We start from the raw sequence: 8652 nt of genomic DNA, 5'->3' as shown, positions 1-8652 counted from the left end.
TTCCTTAAAATATTATTAAAATATTCTTTCACTAAACATCTTCTTAACTGGGGTTGGTGTTCATTACTCGGCTTGAATCAGCCTTTCAATGCAGGAAATCTTCATTGTAGCTAACATCAATGGGGTCTAAACCAATCACAAAGGAAAGTAAACAGTGTAGACACATCATTGCAATGAAAAGTATATAATGTAAAAACATATATGATGTATACATAGCTTATTCATGGGGTTCTCTGCAACTCAGTCGAGGAGAAAAAATGGGTGGTCCACCGACCGGATGTCTGGGAGGTTGATCTGCCGGACATCCGGATGGACGACCAGCGAAGCAAGTTTTGCCCAAATTACTCATCTGGGACATCCAGGTGGACGACTACTGTCAGATATGAGGGAGTTACAGTGACTCCCTACAAATAGAGAGTCACTGTAACAAATATTAGTTTAGGGTGACTTATAAGGGAGCTAATAGGGTGGTATCAGGGATCTCCAACCCCTTAAAATATGTAAGGGAATGATTTAAGGGAACTGACAGGGATACTCTAACACCCCTTAAGTTTCTATTTAATACAAAACTCTTTCTCATATTTGAAAATTACGACTTCGTTTGGTAAGCTTCTCAAATTATAGTTTCACCCATTGATTTGAGTGTGTTGTTTGTTTTAAGCTTTTAAATCATAATTCTATACCTGTTTATCAAAACTCAATTCAAAACATAATCATTACTTTTCAAAACTCATAACCAAACACATAATTCAAAATCCTTTTCAAAACTCAATTCAAATCAATATTTTAATTTTTTAAATATTTATATATTTTAAAAACATTTTAATTTTGTTAAGATTTTAAATATTTTAGGGCAAATTACAAACACCCCCCTCGAGGTTTGGTGAAAATACAGATTCTCTCCTGAGGTTTGAGAAATTACAAATTGTCTCATGAGGGTCAAATTTTCATAACAAATTAGGAGAAATTAGGGAAGAATTTGTATGAAAATAAAAACCTCAGGGGGTAATTTGTTATGGAAATATAAACCTCAGGGGGCAGGATGTAATTTCTCAAACCTCAGGGGAATCTATATTTTCACCAAACTTCGAGGAGGGTGTTTGTAATTTGCCCAATATTTTAATATTTAAATATGTTACGATTTTTTTAATTTTTTTAATATTTTTAAATATTTTAATTTCAAAATATTACGATTTAATTTTAAAATATTTTATAAAAAAAAATTCAAACTCTATTTTATAAAAATATTTTTAAATATTTTAATTTTTTTTTATGTATTTGGTTACGATTTGAGTGTAGAGTTGTGAAAGTAGTATGGAGTTTTAAGTTATGTGTTTGGTTATGAGTTTTAAAAATAATTTCTTAATTGAGTTTTGTTTTATGTGTTTGGTTACGGTTTGAATGTAGAGTTGTTTTTAAATTTAAAATATTAACATTTTAAATTATTTAAATTTTTTGAATATTTAAATTATTTAAATTTTTACGATCTAAATTTTTTGAATATTTATTTTAATTTTTTACTTATTAAATATTTTAGATTATTTAAATTATTTAAATTTTTTGAATATTTATTTTGGAAAAAAATTATTTCATTTGTAGTATTTTCAATTAAAAAATTGATTAATATTATTTTTTGTTAATAATAATTTTTTTTAATTGAATTTTAAAAAGAGTTTGGTTATGAGTGTTGATCAGAATTTTCAATAGTGTGAAAGTAGTGTGTTTTGTTATGAGTTATAACAATTTGAATTAAGTTTTGAAAATTCTCTCCAAAACGCATAACCAAACAAATTTTCTTACTTCACATGTCAAATCAAACTTTCAAAACTTAATTCCACACTCAATTCAACACTCTATTCAAAAACTATAACTAAACAAATTTTCTACATTCAAATTATAATTCCACAACTCACAAACTCAAAATACAACTCATACTTTCAAATCATATTTACAAAACTCTACCAAACACAACCTACATTTTCCTTTCAGAGGTTTGTAATCTCATTACAAGTTGTCTCCTAAATCCCCGTTTGTTTTCAGAGGTAGAATTGAAGGAATTCATAGTAAGGGGATTAATACTGAGGGTATTGTTAGTGAGAGAATTGATAGTGAGGAGATTAAGTAAAATTGTGTTTATTTTTATAATAGTTGTTAGTGTAGAAATTGTTAAATTATTTTTATATAAAAAAATACAAAAAATAAACATTAATGTTAAAAAAAATGCCCTACATGTAAAAAATAAAAAATAAAAAATTTAATCCCCCTCACTATTTTTCTAATACCACCTCCACTTTTTCCATCTCAATCCCCCTTCCAACGTCCATTTTAATCCCTTCCTCTATCCTAATCCTTTTCCTAGCTCTACAAACAAACACAACACTAAATGGGTCCCACCTCGATCATAATCCCATCCCACCCTCTACACCCCAAAACAAACGAGGCCCTAGGTTGCTGATGTCATACCCTACATTTTTTTAAATCACCATCTTGCCCTTTTCCCTACTATTTGTTCTTCCTATCATCATAACTATACGTTACAACTTTCCATTATTAAATTTTACTTGAACATATTTTTATTGAATGATGATTTATAAATATAAATTTTATATAGAATTTTAAGATCAAATTCGGAGAGAAAAAGCAACCAACGGGTTAGCCTACCCGTAAGCGTTGGTTTCTCAAAGAGATATTTGATGGGATCTAATCTCAAAACCAGGATTACAGAGTGAGCTAACAAGTAATGCCTCAACTTCTAGGTAACCCACACCAAGGCTAGATAAGATTTCTCGAACGGACTGTAACAGGTCTCGTAATCCAGTATTTTCTTTCTCAAGTAATAAATGGCCTTCTTCACCTTGGCCTCTGACTCCTGAGCTAACATACAACCCATGGTTGAGTTTGTCACTGACAGGTACAAAATCAACGATTTTCCCAATTCTGGCGGTGATAACACAGGCGGATTGTCACGACCCAAACCCGGCCCTATGGGTTTAGCACCGTAACCGGCCAGTAATCCGAGATTACCGAAGGCCTGCTTAACAGTAATACAGTAAAACAGAGTACAGGGCCTGGCGGAAGCCAATACAGTAATTAAACAATGTCCAATGAGCTGTGACAGTCTGTATGCCAAAAAGGTTTTTCATGCATTCATACATACACAAACAGTACAGTCTATACAGAATTTACAGTCACACAGTACAGGGACCTAATCCCTTGATAACAGTACAGTAAACATTCAGTCTATACAGAACAGTTAGACAGTATGAAGACAGGCGGGGGAAAAACAAACAAAACCCCCCCAAGCCATAGCATGGCAACTCGGAACCTCGCAGTGAGGCACATAGGCTGGCTTGACAAAACTGGAGTCTAACTCGCGCTCCTAGCTCCGGTCTGGTGCCTGTACACCTACATATATATGAGCAGTGAGCTAAAGCCCAGTGAATAACACAATGCGTAAAGGGGTTTAGAATGAATGTCCTTACGGTAATGAAAACAGTTCAATTCAATCAGTATTTCAGTTGTTCAGTACAGTAAACAGTCATATGTGGTACATCCATTAGCATAACAGTAACAGTAGGTCTTAAAAGACCGAACAGTAATGATGGCCATCAGTCAGTAAACAGTAGTGGTTCCACGAGGGAACCGACAGAGATCTCTGTAACAGTAACAGTAACAGTAAACAGTAGGTACTAAGGATGCCACAGTACAGTTCAAAAATAAAGGACATACATTCATTCAGTAATACCAGTTCAGTAAACAGTTCAGTTCAGTATTCAAAAGATATCAGTTGAACATATCTTTACACAATTGTTACTCACAGAGTTCTGGGCTACAGTATGCTAGAGCGTGTCTCCCCAGTTGCCAACCCTACACAGTTAACAGGTTGAACACACTAAGCTACACAGTTGGGAAATCTCATAACTTAATCCCTAATTTGCCTTGGTGTGTTCTACAACGATATCCTCATCTAAATGTCTTAAACTAGGCCTAAGAATGCCTAGGATGGGATGAGGATGCAAAAATACACTTAGAAAACATTTCGCAAACTTTGCTGAAAATAGGAGCCTCGCTCGAGCGAGACTTTCTCCGCTCGAGCGTAAGTCCAAAATCAAAGGCTTCGCTCGAGCGAGTAATCCTTCGCTCGAGCGGTCTGCCGAAACAGTAAAAATACTGGATGCTGTGATTTTACGCGCGATGGTCGCTCGATGGTCGCTTGAGCGGAGCCCTGGACAAAGGTGCTCGCTCGAGCGGGGAATCCTTCGCTCGAGCGAGGAAGCCAAATCTGGAATTTCCAGATCTGCCTCCCAAGCTCAAACCAAGCATTCTACCACTCCAAACTCGACCTCTTGGGCCCAAATTCTGGAAAACATAACTAAATTCAATGTATAACAAGTTTCAAAGCTCAATTTATGAATTCAAGCCCTAAAGGTGAGTAAATTAAAACCACATTCAAACCCATTTTCAAAAATATGAAAAACATGCAAACATGCATGGATTCAAACCAAATTCAACCTTCAAAGCTTGTTCAAATGGACTCATTTCCTCAAGAACATGATGAATTCATGGAGTATGACCAAAAGATGGACATGCATGTGAGGAAACATGGACTTACAACCTCAAAACTTCAATATATGTACATGCATGCAACAATTAAGCTTCAATTCAACATCTAAACCATGTTTGGCTCTACACTCCTTCAATATGACATAAATCATGCAAGAATCAACTCAAACATGAACAAGAAGACAATGGAGCTACCTTTAGTCTTGTAGTTCAAGAAGGGAGCTCAAATATGCAATCACTTCAACAATTTCTTCAATTTCCAAGCAAAACCAAGCCAAAAGAGGTGAAATCTAACTCTCTCCCTTAACTCTCTCCCTCTAGTCGGCAAAAGCAAGAAATGAGCTGAGCAAAATGTTTGATTCAAGCATACCAAGGCTCTAACATGTTATAATAAGGGCCCACTAACAATGGCAAAAGTGTAATTACGTCAAACTCTTTAATTAGCTTATTTAATCTAATTTAATCATACCTAATCAATTTTCAGATAATTGTACTATAAAATCACATCAATTATGAGGGTCATAGAACACTAATCGGTTTCGGATTCGGCCGCCGATAAGGCCTTCAATTAGCAGTTTAAACATATAAGCATGAACAGATAATCATACAGTCAAACAGATAGAATGCAATTTAACTAACATATACTCAATCAATTCGGTTTCCAATTTCAGTCAGTCAGTTCAGTACTTTTAATCAGTTCAATTATCAGTCAGTTATCAGTCATTATCCGTTTCGTTTAACAGTAATCGGTGATTATCGGTAATCAAGCAGTCATTAATCAGTAAACAGTATGGGGGTTGTTACACGGATTCTGCAGGTACTGCTTGACTTGTTCAAAAGCGAACTGACAGCGATCGTCCCATTGAAATTTCTTTCCTTTCTTTAGGAGACTAAATAGTAGTTCACAAGTTAAGGTTAGTTTTGAAATAAACCGCCTTATGAATTGCACTTTACCCAGAAAGCCGCGCACCTTCTTTTCAGTCATTAATGATGGCATTTATAAGATGGCCTTGATTTTGAAAGGATCTACCTCAATTCCTTTCTGTGTGATCAATAATCCCAATATTTTTCCTATTGTTACATCGAAAGTGCATTTTTGTAGGTTCAACCTCAATTTTTATTCTCTAATCCGCTGAAAGAATTTCTCCAAGGTGTAGTGGTCCTCTCGATATTTGGACTTGACAATCATATCATCCACATATAGCTTAATGGTGACCTTTCACTTTAAAACAAAATACACATACACATAAACATTATTTATATTTATAACAATATCACTATCACAATATTTTTATGATATTTTATATAAAATTTTCATTTTTATTTTCACCATTATATTACAAAATATTATATTTTTTGAGCATATAGATTATGTGTATCTAAAAAATAGAAATAAAAAATTACTTAAAATATTAAAAAATTAATAATAAAAAAACTTAAAAAAACTTAATATTTTGTGAGAGTTAAATCAAAGAAGATGATTATTATTTTTTTTGAAACGACATAAACAAAATATTTATATTATTTTATTATTTTATATGTATAAAAGTTAAGGAACAAATATATCATTTTAATCTGATAAGAAGATAAATGTAATTTTTCAAATATCAAAAAGGGACTTTTATTAAATAAACATCTCAAAAAATGTCAGTATAATTTATCCTCCTTCTTCTTCTTCTTATCATTTAATAAATTAGTATCTCAAAGTTGTTTAAAAATTTAAGTGAACATTATTAACCTCACCTTTTGAGTATTACGATATTTATGATTTGTTGACTACAACATCATTACGATCACTATGGGATTGTTTTGCATTTAATATCACATATTTTGAAATAAAAATTATCAAATATATTAGAGATTTAAAATATTTTACCAAAAGTTCTATCAAATATTTCATATAAATATGAGATCCACATTGTGTAGGACCTACACTCATATAAAATATTTGATAGAATTTTTAGAGTCTCTAATATTACTCAAAAATTATTTCAAAATTTTAAAAGAGTAATGTTAGAGGGCCTAAAAATTCTATTAAAATTTTTACCAAATGTCTCACATGGTGTAGGACTCACCCCATATCAGTCCCACATCCATGTAAAACATTTAATAAAAAAATTAGTAAAATTTTTAAAATCTCTAACAATTTTTATTTTAAAAACTTAAAAAGGCGTTTTTTTTGTCGAGATCAAAATAATTTTTAATTTCTTCATTTTTCAACCACCATCAGAAGTCACCAACCACCACCATTGGCCACAACCAAGGATAACCCTCTAACCATCCTCCTAGCGCTAGGTATCAACTCCTCGTCATCATCCACTATCAATTATCACATTTAACAACTCATCAAATATATTTTATTATCTTTATATATATACTAGGGATAACCCGTGCCTGAAGGCACGGTCAATAATTTTTCCGGTACCACACGTGCTACGAAATTCAATTAATAAATCAATTTAAAATGATATATCACTCTAGTTTAATACTTCACAAATAAGAAGTTGAAATTGCTTCTACACAGTAAATTGGCAAAAACATTTAGCGCAATCATCATATCTAACTAAAAAATAATAATTAATCATCCAGCGTTTCTAATACGGATCAGCGACCTGCAACAAAAGCCCTCGCTTAAATTTGCTTTAAAAACCCAATAGCTATGAGGAATCAACAAAATGAGAAATCAACAAAATAATTCTTCAAAAGCAACTCTAATTTGACAACAAAATGAACTCAAATGATTTTTCAAAATAATAAAAATGATTAAGAACAATAAAAAAATGCATGAATAGCTTAATATAATATTATTGAATCAAATGATTTCATGGTTTCAATTTGAACAATACCAAAAAAATGCAGCAAAACCATGTTTAAGAGTGATAATTGCATGTTTCACAATTTTTTGCAATGGGACTAAAGGCTTGGTTTGATTTGGTTTGGCTTGGTTTGGACATTGTCATAGCAACAAATACTCTTCTTTCAATTTGTTTTGTAATTAATCCCCTTCTTTCAGCACAAAATTCATGTACTTCTCTAATAGCTCTGAATATACCAGTGATAAGCATAATTCTGACCCTATCATTGGCTGAAACACATATGAAGAATAGTATTGAGCAAAGATTCTAAACATGAATGTAAGAGAGAAGTTTACATAGGTTTTACATAGTGAAACCTAACAATAAAATGATAACTCTTGTATAGAAGTCTTCCTAGTTTAACCAGGGAGCAAATTTCAATAGCAGCTAAATTATGAATTAGGCAAACCTCTCCAAACACTTTGATCTACATAATGAATTACTACAGTGAAGCAAACATAGAACACGCATTGATAAACTCGCCATTTTTCCAATTATCTAAGCTTTGTAAATAGATCAAATAATAAAAAATAAATTAAAAAGCCCTAAAAAAACACAAACTATTCATTGCAAAATTCACGAAAAAATCAAAAATTTGTGTCATCACTACTACTATATAATTCCAAAACACAAAATCTTTAATCTTTGAAAGACATGATGAGGCCACAATTTTATATTCCCAACAATGCATGAAGCAACACATGACAAATAAATTGAGGAAAACAAAAAGAAAAAAAAAAAACAGAGATGATATGAGACACATAGCTTGTATTGGCCATAACAAACACTAAAACTAATTTGGGAGGAAAAAATGAATCTGAACAATAATCCCGCAAGCAAAAATCAGTTTTTTACTTTGATATAAAGGACCAATCATCACTTCACAAATAAAATCAAATGTTGCACATAGAAACAAAATGAAGATTCGATCTAAGTTTGAATGAGACATGAGAAATTGCATTTTTACTCATAAAGACTTGAAAACAATATTTAAGTGATAGCTATCATAAAAAAGAATCTCATGGATGACTAAATTAGTGCATCAAATCTTTAGTTATTGTATGGATATTACTCAGTACAACTGTATCAAATCATTCTCCCATTTTTTCAAATTTATTGTATTTTGTCTTCTACAAACGAATTGCCTCCCTAAACATTAGAGTTTTCAAGTGCTTTATGTGGTTCAGGCCATCCCCAAACCCATCCAGAGAATAAAAAAATTACCAAGATAAAA

The sequence above is a fragment of the Camellia sinensis genome, chromosome 8, assembly GCF_055761805.1.
Source record: "Camellia sinensis isolate YWXY chromosome 8, ASM5576180v1, whole genome shotgun sequence".
NCBI classification, from domain to species: domain Eukaryota; kingdom Viridiplantae; phylum Streptophyta; class Magnoliopsida; order Ericales; family Theaceae; genus Camellia; species Camellia sinensis.
This window is presented reverse-complemented; position numbering follows the sequence as displayed.